Source organism: Schistocerca americana, chromosome 1 (genome assembly GCF_021461395.2).
Source record: "Schistocerca americana isolate TAMUIC-IGC-003095 chromosome 1, iqSchAmer2.1, whole genome shotgun sequence".
NCBI classification, from domain to species: domain Eukaryota; kingdom Metazoa; phylum Arthropoda; class Insecta; order Orthoptera; family Acrididae; genus Schistocerca; species Schistocerca americana.
In genome coordinates this window covers 1,057,021,767-1,057,034,959 of record NC_060119.1, presented here as the reverse complement: position 1 = coordinate 1,057,034,959, position 13,193 = coordinate 1,057,021,767, and the positions used below count along the sequence as shown (strand labels likewise).

The 13,193-nt window shown below is 44.2% G+C and overlaps 1 protein-coding gene across 1 annotated transcript in view; it reads right to left on the bottom strand.

The window, feature by feature from the left end:
* Positions 1-4,889, bottom strand: part of LOC124549625 (progestin and adipoQ receptor family member 3-like) — a 113,403-nt gene extending 108,514 nt beyond the window's left edge. Inside the window, exon 1 of the mRNA XM_047125258.1 lies at positions 4,848-4,889. The gene's annotated coding sequence lies outside the window, so the exon portion shown is untranslated. The remainder of the gene's footprint in view (positions 1-4,847) is intronic.
* Between the last annotated feature and the right edge of the window lie 8,304 nt (positions 4,890-13,193).

Sequence of the window (13,193 nt, the reverse complement as noted above, 5' to 3'; positions counted from 1 at the left end):
ACGTCAGATGTGAAGTAATTGAAGCTGGGCTATACAATGAGGTAACAAAAGTTATGAAATATCTCCTAATATCATGTCGGAACTCCTTTTGCCCGGCATAATGCAGCAACTCGAAGTGGGATGGAGACAACAAGTCGTTGGAAATCACCTGCAGATATACTAAACTATGTTATAACTGCGCAAGTGTTGTCGGTGCAGGATTTCGTGCACGAACTGACCTCTCGATTATGTCCCATAAATGTTCCATTGTGTTCACGTTGAGCGATGTGTGAAGTCAAATCAGTCCCTCGAACTGTCCAGTTCTTGAAACAAATCGCGAACAATTGTGGCCCGGTAACATGGCGCACAGTCGTCCACAAAAATTCTACCGTTGTTTCGGAACATGAAATCCATGAATGGCTGCAAACGGTCTCCAAGTAGCTGAACGAAACCATTTCCAGTCCATGGTCAGTTCAGTTGGACCAGAGGACCCAGTCCATTACATGTAAACTCAGACCACACCACTATGGAGCTGCTACCAGCTTGCACAGTGCCTTGTTGCCAATTTGGATCCATGGCTTGTGCGCCAAACACGAACCCTACCATCAGCTCTTACCAGCTGAAATCGGGACTCCTCTGACCAGGGCCACGATTTTCCAGTCGCCGAGGTTCCGACCGATGTGATCACGAGACCAGAAAAGGCACTGCAGGCGATATCTTGTTGTTAGCATAGGTATTCGCGTAGGTTGTCTTCTGCCATAGCCAATTAACGCCAAATTTCGCCCCACTGTCCTAACAGACACTTCCGTCGTATATCCCAAACCGATTTCAGCGGTTGTTATTTCTACATCAACATCTACATGGATACTCTGCGAATCACATTTAAGTGCCTGGCAGAGGGTTCATGGAACCACCTTCACAATTCCCTATTATTCCAATCTCGCATAGCGCGCGGAAAGAATGAACACCTATATCCTTCCGTACGTGCTCTAATTTCTCTTATTTTATCTTGGTGATCGTTCCTCCCTATGTAGGTCGGTGTGAACAAAATATTTTCCCATTCGGAGGAGAAAGTTGGTGATTGGAATTTCGTGAGAAGATTCCGTCGCAACGAAAAGCGCCTTTCTTTTAATGATGTCCAGCCCAAATCCTGTATCATTTCTGTGAAACTCTCTCCCATATTTCGCGATAATACAAACCATGCTGCCTTTCTCTGAACTTTTTCGATGTAATCCGTCAGTCCTATCTGGTAAGGATCCCACACCGCGCAGCAGTATTTTAAAAGAGAACGGACAAGCGTAGTGTAGGCAATTCCTTAGTAGACCTGTTACATTTTCTAAGTGTCCTGCCAATAAAATGCAGTCTTCGGTTCGCCTTCCCCACAACATTTTCTATGTGTTCCTTCCAGTTTAAGTTGTACGTAATTGTAATACCTAGGAATCTAGTTGAGTTTACGGCTTTTAGATTAGACTGGTTTATCGTGTAGCCGAAGTTTAACGAATTCCTTTTAGCACTCATCTGGATGACCTCACACTTCTCGTTATTTAGGGGCAACTGCTACTTTTCGCACCATTCAGATATGTTTTCTAAATCGTTTTGCAATTTGTTTTGATCTTCTGATGACTTTATTAGTCGATAAACGACAGCGTCATCTGCAAACAACCTAAGACGGCTGCTCAGGTGGTCTCCAAAATCGTTAATATAGATAAGGAACAGCAAAGGGCCTATAACACTACCTTGAGGAACGCCAGAAATCACTTCTGCTTTACTCGATGACTTTCCGTCAATTACTACGAACTGTGACCTCTCTGACAGGAAATCACAAATCCAGGCACTTAACTGAGACGGTATTCCATGAGCAAGCAATTTCACTACAAGCCGCTTGTGTGGTACAGTGTCAAAAGCCTTCCGGAAATCCAGAAATACGGAATCGATCAGAAATCCCGTGCCAATAGCACTCAACACTTCTTGTGAATAAAGAGCTAGTTGTGTTTCACAGGAACGATGTTTTCTAAAACCATGTTGACTGTGTGTCAATAGGCCGTGCGGTTAAAGGCGCTGCAGTCTGGAACCGCAAGACCACTACGGTCGCAGGTTCGAATCCTGCCTCGGGCATGGATGTTTGTGATGTCCTTAGGTTAGTTAGGTTTAACTAGTTCTAAGTTCTAGGGGACTAATGACCTCAGCAGTTAAGTCCCATAGTGCTCAGAGCCATTTGAACCATTTTGTGTGTCAATAGGCCGTTTTATTCGAGGTAATTCACAATGTTCGAACACAATATACAGTATGTTCTAAAATCATGGTGCATATCGACGTTAACGATATGAGCCTGTAATTTAATGGTGTTGCTTGTCTGCTAATACTGACTGCGCAAACGGCGCTGCTCTCGGTCGTTAAGTAAAGGCCGTCGGCCACTGCGTTGGGCGTGGCGAAAGGAAATGCCTGAAACTTCGTATTCTCGGCGCCTTCTTGACACTGCACAAAAAGCAGATTTCAGAGTACCTGATGCCTCAATACAAAAGTTTTGTCTCAAGTACAGATAGTGTTGAGGATCAGTGGACAAAGTTCAAAACCATCGTACAATATGTGTTAGATGAGTATGTGCCAAGCGAGATCGTAAGAGATGGTAAAGAGCCACCGTGGTACAACAACCGAGTTAGAAAACTGCTGCGGAAGCAAAGGGAACTTCACAGCAAACATAAACATAGCCAAAGCGTTGCAAACAAACAAAAATTACGCGAAGCGAAATGTAGTGTGAGGAGAGCTATGCGAGAGGCGTTCAATGAATTCGAAAGTAAAGTTCTATGTACTGACTTGGCAGAAAATCCTAAGAAATTTTGGTCTTATGTCAAAGCGGTAGGTGGATCAAAACAAAATGTCCAGACACTCTGTGAGCAAAATGGTACTGAAACAGAGGATGACAGACTAAAGGCCGAAATACTAAATGTCTTTTTCCAAAGCTGTTTCACAGAGGAAGACTGCACTGTAGTTCCTTCTCTAGATTGTCGCACAGATGACAAAATGGTAGATCTCAAAATAGACGACAGAGGGATAGAGAAACAATTAAAATCGCTCAAAAGAGGAAAGGCCGCTGGACCTGATGGGATACCAGTTCGATTTTACACAGAGTACGCGAAGGAACTTGCCCCCCTTCTTGCAGCGGTGTACCGTAGGTCTCTAGAAGAGCGTAGCGTTCCAAAGGATTGGAAAAGGGCACAGGTCATCCCCGTTTTCAAGAAGGGACGTCGAACAGATGTGCAGAACTATAGACGTATATCTCTAACGTCTATCAGTTGTAGAATTTTGGAACACGTATTATGTTCGAGTATAATGACTTTTCTGGAGACTATAAATCTACTCTGTAGGAATCAGCATGGGTTTCGAAAAAGACGATCGTTTAAAACCCAGCTCGCTCTATTCGTTCACGAGACTCAGAGTGCCATAGACACGGGTTCCCAGGTAGATGCTGTGTTTCTTGACTTCCGCAAGGCGTTTGATACAGTTCCCCACAGTCGTTTAATGAACAAGGTAAGAGCATATGGACAATCAGACCAATTGTGTGATTGGATTGAAGAGTTCCTAGATAACAGAACGCAGCATGTCATTCTCAATGGAGAGAAGTCTTCCGAAGTAAGAGTGATTTCAGGTGTGCCGCAGGGAAGTATCGTAGGACCGTTGCTATTTACAATATACATAAATGACCTTGTGGATGACATCGGAAGTTCACTGAGGCTTTTTGCGGATGATGCTGTGGTATATCGAGAGGTTGTAACAATGGAAAATTGTACTGAAATGCAGGAGGATCTGCAGCGAACTGGCGCATGGTGCAGGGAATGGTAATTGAATCTCAATGTAGACAAGTTTAATGTGCTGCGAATACATAGAAAGAAAGATCCCTTATCATTTAGCTACAGTATAGCAGGTCAGCAACTCGAAGCAGTTAATTCCATAAATTATCTGGGAGTACGCATTAGGAGTGATTTAAAATGGAATGATCATATAAATTTGATCGTCGGTAAAGCAGATGCCAGACAGAGATTCATTGGAAGAATCCTAAGGAAATGCAATCCGAAAACAAAGGAAGTAGGTTACAGTACGCTTGTTCGCCCACTGCTTGAATACTGCTCAGCATTGTGGGATCCGTACCAGATAGGGTTGGTAGAAGAGATAGAGAAGATCCAACGGAGAGCAGCGCGCTTTGTTACAGGATCATTTAGTAATCGCGAAAGCGTTACGGAGATGATAAACTCCAGTGGAAAACTCTGCAGGAGAGACGCTCAGTAGCTCGGTACGGGCTTTTGTTGAAGTTTCGAGAACATACCTTCACCGAGGAGTCAAGCAGTATATTGCTCCCTCGTACGTATAACTCGCGAAGAGACCATGAGGATAAAATCAGAGAGATTAGAGCCCACACAGAGGCATACCGACAATCCTTCTTTCCACGAACAATACGAGAACCGATAGAGGTACTCAAGGTACCCTCCGCCACACACAGTCAGGTGGCTTGCGGAGTATGGATGTAGATGTAGATGTAGATGCCGATCTCGCAATATTAAATTCCATGAGGATTTCCGAAATGGAATTTCCTACGCGTCTTGCTTCAGCTACCATACCGCTTACATTCCCGTCTTGCGGCCGTAATCCCGTCGGAAACCTTTGCACACGAATCGCCTGAGCACAAAAGACAGCTCCGCCAATGCACTGTCGTTTTGTAGCTTGTGTACGTGATACTACCGCCATCTGTGCATGTGCATGTGCTGTCCCATGACTTTTGTCACCTGAGTGTATGCGAGCTGCGCTGAGGCAGAAGAGGGGCGGCACGCAGCTGAAGGCAGTGAGAGTGAGCCTCGGTCGGCGGCCTTGGTTACCTGCCTGCTGCCGCGAGAGACGAACGCCCGCGCCGGTGGAAGCTGCGGCGGCGACTGAGACGCGTGGCGGCCAGCGGCAGTAAAAGTGGTCACTCTCTCCGCCTCTCCACTCCACGTCACACGCGCTGCTCACAACTCTGCCCGCAGGCGGGCGCAGCCTCGCACTCTGTGAATCAACTGCGACAACACCACCACACACAAGTGCGTGCACTGTCCGCCCCCGGTATCCGAGTGGTCGCCGGCACGGTAGCTCAGCGTGTTCGGTCACAGGGTTAGCTGCCCTCTGTAATAATAATAAAAAAAAACTGAGTGAATGGATCAATAACGAACTTCAACGGGCGTCATGGGACGTCCGCCACGAACAATTGCACCGAACTCTAACGAACAAAAAATGAGATAACAAAAAAAAAAGGTGGTCAGCGCGACGGACTGTCAATCCTAAGGGCCCGGGTTCGATTCCCGGCTGGGCCGGAGATTTTCTCCCCTCAGGGACGGGGTGTTGTGTTGTCCTAATCATCATCATTTCATCCCCATCGACGCGCAAGTCCCCGAAGTGGCGTCAAATCCAAATACTTGCATCCGGCAAGTGGTCTACCCTTACTGGAGGCCCTCGCCACACGCCATTATTATTATTAGTGCGTGCACTGCCACTCTCTCTTCATGTTCCATGTTCGCTATAGTAACAGAGAATTTTGGAGAAAAGACAGAGGAAACTGTACGATTATGAGAGCTCAGATGGCAAACGAGTAATAACAGGAGAACACGGCATGTGCTGCAACGTGATTTCCCAGAAACTTTGCTCAGTGCAAGAGGACTCAAAACAAGCGAACACATCTCTCGGCTTATCCACAGATACTTGACCGTTTCTGAGAAAACGACGGTCAAAGTTCTTGAGCTCCTTATATGTGCCTTTTAGCGGATAAATCGGTCAGCCGCAGTTGTGGCACAGTGCCTAAATCGCGACTTCACAATTTTGCGCCCTGGTTCCAGAGCCGGATGGCTTGGCTCTGAGCACTATGGGACTTAACTGCGAAGGTCGTCAGTCCCCTAGAACTTAGAACTACCGGGTGATCAAAAAGTCAGTATAAATTTGAAAACTGAATAAATCACGGAATAATGTAGACAGGGAGGTAGAAATTGACATACATGCTTGGAATGACATGGGGTTTTATTAGAACTAAAAAAATACAAAAATTCAAAAAATGTCCGACAGATGGTGCTTCATCTGATCACAATAGCAATAATTAGCATAACAAAGTAAGACAAAGCAAAGATGATGTTCTTTACAGGAAATGCTCAATATGTCCACCATCATTCCTCAACAATAGCTGTAGTCTAGGAATAATGTTGTGAACAGCACTGTAAAGCATATCCGGAGTTATGGTGAGGCATTGGCGTCGGATGTTGGCTTTCAGCATCCCTAGAGATGTCGGTCGATCACGATACACTTGCGACTTCAGGTAACCCCAAAGCCAATAATCGCACGGACTGAGGTCTGGGGACCTGGGAGGCCAAGCAAGACGACAGTGGCGGTTGAGCATACGATCATCACCAAACGACGCGCGCAAGAGATCTTTCACGCGTCTAGCAATACTTTTTTTTTGTTCTAATAAAACCCCATGTCATTCCAAGCATGTGTGTCAGTTTTTAGCTCTCTATCTACATTATTCCGTGGTTTATTAAGTTTTCAAGTTTATACTGACTTTTGGATCACCCTGTACTTAAACCTATCTAACCTAAGGACATCACATACATCCATGCCCGAGGCAGGATTCGAACCTACGACCGTAGCGGTCGCGCGGTTCCAGACTGTAGCGCCTACAACCGCTCAGCCACCCCGGCCGGCTCCAGAGCCGATTACTACTTTCATCTTTGTTTTTCATTTATATTCTCACGTCCGTAGAAGATTGCTACACGAATGTTTTCCAGTCCATATTGAAATAATGTTGTCGTTATTCGTCTTATTAACTGTATGTCTGGTGAATCAGTTTTTAAAAAAATGAGAAAATTATTTGAAATTGTTTCGGCGAAATTCCTGTAGAGTATCTTCATTCGCAGTCCGTTGGAAGAGTCATTTTTCGGTAAAGTGAGACGTTATGTTTGTTTGGCCGTAAAATTATTTCCAACGCGTGAAATTTTCAGTAGTGTTAACGAAGTTTCTTTCCCGAGTAAGACTCATACAATGAAATGTCACTATTGAAAACCTGCCTCAGCGTTATGCTCGCGGTGTTCGGAAATTCTATATTTCGAATCTTTCTACGATCGGTATCATTGAAGGGAATGCACAAATCTTGCTGAATAATAAACTTAAGAATAAAATATAAGAACTAATATAAGAATTGCTATAAGAGAGAACCATAAGAAGATGAGAAATTAAAAACATTGTAGCCCTTAAAAAATACCATACACGTATATATTATGTATATAGTAAATGTATGACACTTACTGTGAAACCCAGCTGTGGTTTCACGTTTAACATAACGCCCTTGTATCCCCTAGCTTGATAAGAAAGATTCATGTAATAATCTCCTCCGAATGTGTTTAGGTAAATGAAAGAATATAAATAAATGAAAATAATAAACGGTTTTCGAGCAAAAAAATTTTCAAATGTGTATAGATTCCCAAGGGACCAAACTGCTGGGCCAACGGTCCCTAGACTTACACACTACTTAAACTAACTTATGCTAAGAACAACACACACACACACACACACACACACACACACACACACACACACACACACACACACACACATGCCCGAAGGAGGACTCGAACCTCCGGCTGGAGGGACCGCGCAATCCATTACATGGCGGTTTTCGAGCTACAAACGCTTAAGTGAGAGCCCGTGAAGCTAGCCGCTGTGCTACCATTTCGGCTGAGATAAACGCACGCTAAAAGGAAACTAAATCACATCGAACACTTTGTCTGACGCTTTCTCAGAATCGGTCGAGTATCTGTGGATTAGCCGAGACACGTGTTTAGTTATTTTGACTCCTCTTCCACGGAGGGAAGTTTCTGAGAAATCGTGTTACGGCACTTACCGTGTTCTCCTCGTATGCAAAGAAGGGAAAGCTGAAAGATGGAAGGAGTATATACAGGTTGTAAACAAGTAAACTGAACTTGAAGGCAATATTTTAGAAATGGAAGAGGACTTAGACAAAGATGAGATGGGAGGTACGATACTGCGAGATGAATTTGACAGAACACTGAAAGACCTAAGTCGAAACAAGGCACCTAGAATACACGTCATTCTGTCAGAATTACGGATAGCCTCTTCTATGTGGCGTGCAAGGTGTATGAGCAGGCGAAATAACCGCAGATTTCAAGAATAATGTGGGAACTCCTGTTCCAAAGAAAGCAGTTGCTGATAGGCGTGAAAGTTACCGAACCATCAGTTTCATAAGTCATGGTTGCAAAATACACGAATTTTTTACAGAGGAATGGAAAAACTGGTATTAGACGACGTAGGGGAAAATCAGTCTGGATTCCGGAGAAATTTAGCAACAGGCGAGGCAATACTTACCCTGCCACTTCTCATAGAAGATAGGTTAAGGAAAGGCAAACCTATGTTTATAGCATTAGAGATAAGGTTTGACAATGTTGATTGGAATATTCTCTTCAAAATTCTGAAGGTGGCAGGGGTAAAATACAGAGAGCAACAGGCTATTTACAACTTGTACAAAACCCAGACGACAGTTGTAACAGTCGAGGGGATGAAAGGAAAGCGATGCTTGAGAAGGCAGTGAGACATGATGTAGCTTATCCCCGATGTGACTGAATCTGTGCATTTAACAACTGGTAAAGGAAACAAAAGAAAAATTTGGAATTGGAATTAAAGTTCCGGTAAAAGAAATAAAAACCTTGAGGTTTGCCGATGACATTGTAATTCTGTCAGAGTTGACGAAATACTTAGAAGAGCAATTGAACGGAATGGAAATTGTCTTGAAAGGAGGATACAAGATGAAAATCAACAAAAGTAAAACAGGGTTAATAGAATTTAGTCGATAAATCAGGTGATGCTGAGGGAATTAGATTTGAAAACGAGACACTTAAAATAGTAGATGAGTTTTGCTATTTGGCCAGCAAAATAATTGATGACTGCGAAAGTGGAGAGGATATAAAATGCAGACTGGCAATGGGAAGAAAAGCGTTTCTGCAGAAGAGAATTTTGTTGATATCAAATATAGACTTAAGTGGTAGGAAATCTTTTCTGATGGTATTTGTCTGGAGTGTAGCCATGTACAGAAGTGAAACATGGACGACAAACCGTTTAGACGAGAAGAGAACAGAAGGTTTGAAATGTGGTGGTACAGAAGAATACTAAAGATTATATGGGTGGATCGTGTAAGTAATGAGTAGGTAGTGAGTAGAACTGGGGAGACAATAAATTTGGGACAACTTGACTAGAAGTAGGGATCATTTGATACGACACGTTGTGAAACATGAAGGGGTCACCAATTTAGTACTGGGGGAAAATGTGGAAGGTAAAAATTGCAGAGGGAGAACGAGAGATGAATACACTAAGCAGATTCAGAAGGATGTAGGTTGCAGTAGTTGTATGCATGGAGAGTTGCGTCGAAGCAGTCTTTGGACTGAAGACCGCAATAATAACAACAACAACGCGGTAATGGTAATTCAGAAGCGAGTAAAAGTGGCGAGAGAGTGGGATACATGTGTGCCTTGTAGCCCCTCCATCACGCTACCAACCCACAAAACCATTTTAGTAACAGCGTTTTTATCTTCACAACGCCTGCCAAAAAAAGCGAAGCAGACAGAACAGGAAGAAACGTAATAAAAATTCACGGGACATTATTTGATATTATTTGAGGGAACACAGTACTGAGTCAAATTTACATATTACTTGGCAGTACGAACGTACTTGTCAGCATGACAGTCCACCCACTGTCGATGGGGTGCAGTGCTGATCCAGTTGAGAAGGGTGCCATGAAGCCGTTGTGTCTTCCGCTGAAGAAATCTCGCCCACGACTTTTGTAACTTGGCGTTCATATCCTGGATATTAGCAATGACACGGAGCTGTCACCCGATCTGGTCCTACACATGTTCTATCGAGTGCAGATCTGGGGTTATTGCCGGTAACAGAAATACCTCAGTAGAACGCACACAGTTCATAGAGATCTGTGGCAGTGTTGACAAGCAAAATCTTGTTCAAAAACGACATCATGATCCTGAGACGTGAGGGGTAACACATGAGGGCGCAGGATGTCTGTGACGTGCCATTGTGCCGTGGGAGTTGCTTCAGCGACTACCAGCAGTGACCTCAACTCGTGCTCGATGGGATCCTAAGTGGCGAAGCTAGGAAAACACTGTTGTACCACTCCAAGACGTTGAAAGGATCGAACCTCACACCAGAGTGCCGTCCTCCTCGCCAACAATAGTCATTCAGGGTAGTGCAGAGCCACGATTCATAGCTGAACACAGAGTGATGCAATTCACCAGCACCCCATCCTTCCCGGTCACGGCACCACTCTAAAAGCAGCCGTTTGTGTTTCGTGATGTTAATGGGGACCTATGCAATGGGGAGGTAATTCCTTAGTCTGGCTGCTGTAAATCTCCGATCAGGTGCAGGTATACACAGAAAGATGCAGGGAGTCCTTTATTTGTTATCCGATGACAGGGGCAGACATAAAGGGGTTACTCTGTCCTTGGTGCACAATACAGCGATCCTCCCATATAGTGGTCAGACGTGGTCGAAAGGAATCTTGACGACGAGTATGGCTGACCCAACCTTTCCATGCAGTCCGACCTCCGCCCCCCCCCCTCCCCCTCTCCTCTAATTTAGTAAAAAGTCAGTTCGTTTCACGATTTTATGCACCCTGTAAAGTGATCTATTATTTTGTAAACAGTTTGATTTTCAATGTTAATCTATGACCTACAGTGCACAACTGCTTACTCTGTAAATGAGTGGTTTTTTAATAGAGGAAGTTGTAAGGGAACCTGGTATATTTATGTGACTGTTCTTCAGAAACGTCATTTGCTTTTCCGGAAACCACGTTCTCACTTAGTATCACGGTCTGTTACAAGCCACACACAAATACAGGGTGTCCTTAGTATCACGGTCTGTTACAAGCCACACACAAATACAGGGTGTCCCAAAAAGAATGATTCGATTCTAAATAGAATTATTTATTAAAAACAAGGGCTTAACACCAACAAATTGCATACTAAATTACTCAGAAAAGACAGAAGTTTATGAAAATCCATCACAAATGTTCAATATGTCCTCCATTGGCTGCACAGACGACATCTAGCTGACAGCCAAATTCATCCCAAACTGAGCGTAAGGTGTCTTCTGTCACTGAAGCTGATATTCTGGTTTTTAGTTCACCAATGTCAGAGGTAAGGGAGAAATGTAAACACATTGTTTAACATATCATCACAGGAAGAAATCACATGGTGTTAAGTCAGAGGACCTAGGAGGCCAAGAGGGTAAAGCCTGGTCTCGTGTCCTGTATGCCCTATCCAACATTGACACACGTTGGCATTGAGGAAACTGCGCACGTTGTTGTGCCAATGGGGTGGTGCTCCATCTTGCTGATAGATGAAATTGTCAGAGTCAAGTTGTGGGAAGAACCTGTTTCATAGCATTGCAAGATATGATTATCCTGTTACGGTTTCTTTCTCAAAAAAAGTAGGGTCCATAAACCTTGCTTTGCGAAACAGCACAAAAAAAAACATTCATTTTTGGTGAATCACGTTCGTGCTCAATTGTTTCATGAGGATTTTCGAGCCCCCATATAAGCACATTATGACTGTGAATCTTACCGCTAATATGGAAAGTTGCCTCATCGCTGAATATGAACCGTGACATAAAAGTGTCATCTTCCATGTCCTCTACAATAGCATTGCTAAAGTCCGCTCGCTTGACTTTGTCAGTATCTCGAAGAGCTTGTACCAGTTATAACCGGTGTGGTTTGAGGGCTAAATGACGCCGTAACACACGCCACAATGTCATGTGCGGTAACGCAAGTTCTCGGCTAGCACGACGCGTAGACTTGCAGGAGCTCCACTCAAATGCTCGTCGAAATTGTTCTAACAGTTCGTTCAGGAACGCGTGGCCAGCCAGGACTTTTTCCTTTACAGAGGAACACTGTTTCTTCAAACTGTTTATATTACTGTCAAATGTTCTTTGGTGATGGTGGTTTAGCACGAAATCGAATATGAAACGCCCGCTGAACTGCGATCACTGATTAAGTACCACTAAATTCAATAACGCAATATGCCTTCTGTTGAGCGGACGCCATATTGCGCGAGACTGGCTGCAAGCTCCAGGTCAGCTTTCGTAGCGACATCTAGCGGTTTTTTCCTGAAACTCTAGACCACGTTGATTACATCTAGCGCTGTTTCAGATACCTAGTGACATTTTTCTCAATATTATTACAATTTAAAATCGGGTCATTCTTTTTGGGACACCCTGTATTTAGTAATTTTCCCAGCGCCATGAGTATTATACACTGTCTGACAAAAAAAGTAAAGGACACACAAGAGGAGGAGGAAATTTAGCTTCAGTGGGTGAGAGGGTATGTGATGTTATTTCACTAATTACAATAACAAGTCAAATTTACAAACAACTTCACAGTATGAACCCTCTAATTAATATGACGCTACACACGTTCTGGCCTGCATGCAGACATTCGTTCCGTTGGGAAGGATCTCATAACGCCGTTGTATCCTCTCCTGAAACAAGCTAACTGGTCCTACATCCTGTAAACTGATGCCAACACTCAGTTGATGTCCGAGCTGGTGCCACATGTGTTGTTTCAGGGACGGGTCTGGGAACTTGCTGAATGGTACCTTGCACCAGATGGCCGCCACACTCGCCGATGATGGTCATACCGGGTAATTCAGAGGCCACTCATCAGCAGTCCATAAATCCCCATAGCGGCACTACTCCAAAAGGAACCCTTTGTGTTGGGTGGTGTTAACTACAGCCTAGGTGGAGACGGTAATTCCTTAACCTGGCCTGACCAGGTTCCAGGGAACAGGTAATGGACTTTTTGCTGTTTTCAGATGGCACCCACAGATGTGAAAGGGTCACAGTGTGCTTGGTGCACAGTAAGACGGTCTTCCCTTGTGCTGGTGAGACGTGGTCGACCGGAACTCTGACGACGAGTATGCGTGCCCCCACGTTCCCATGGAATCCAAGATCGGGCCTCTGCCATATCTGACTGTTCCACAAATATTGATATTGCACAATTCAACTAGCCACCCAAATGTAGACACCACAATGAGGCCCTTTCCAAAGTCTCCCATTTGCACTCTGGCCGCCGTTCCATCTGTTACAGAGAACTGCAGCTCTATTCCTTTACATACGCGCTGATGATGTGT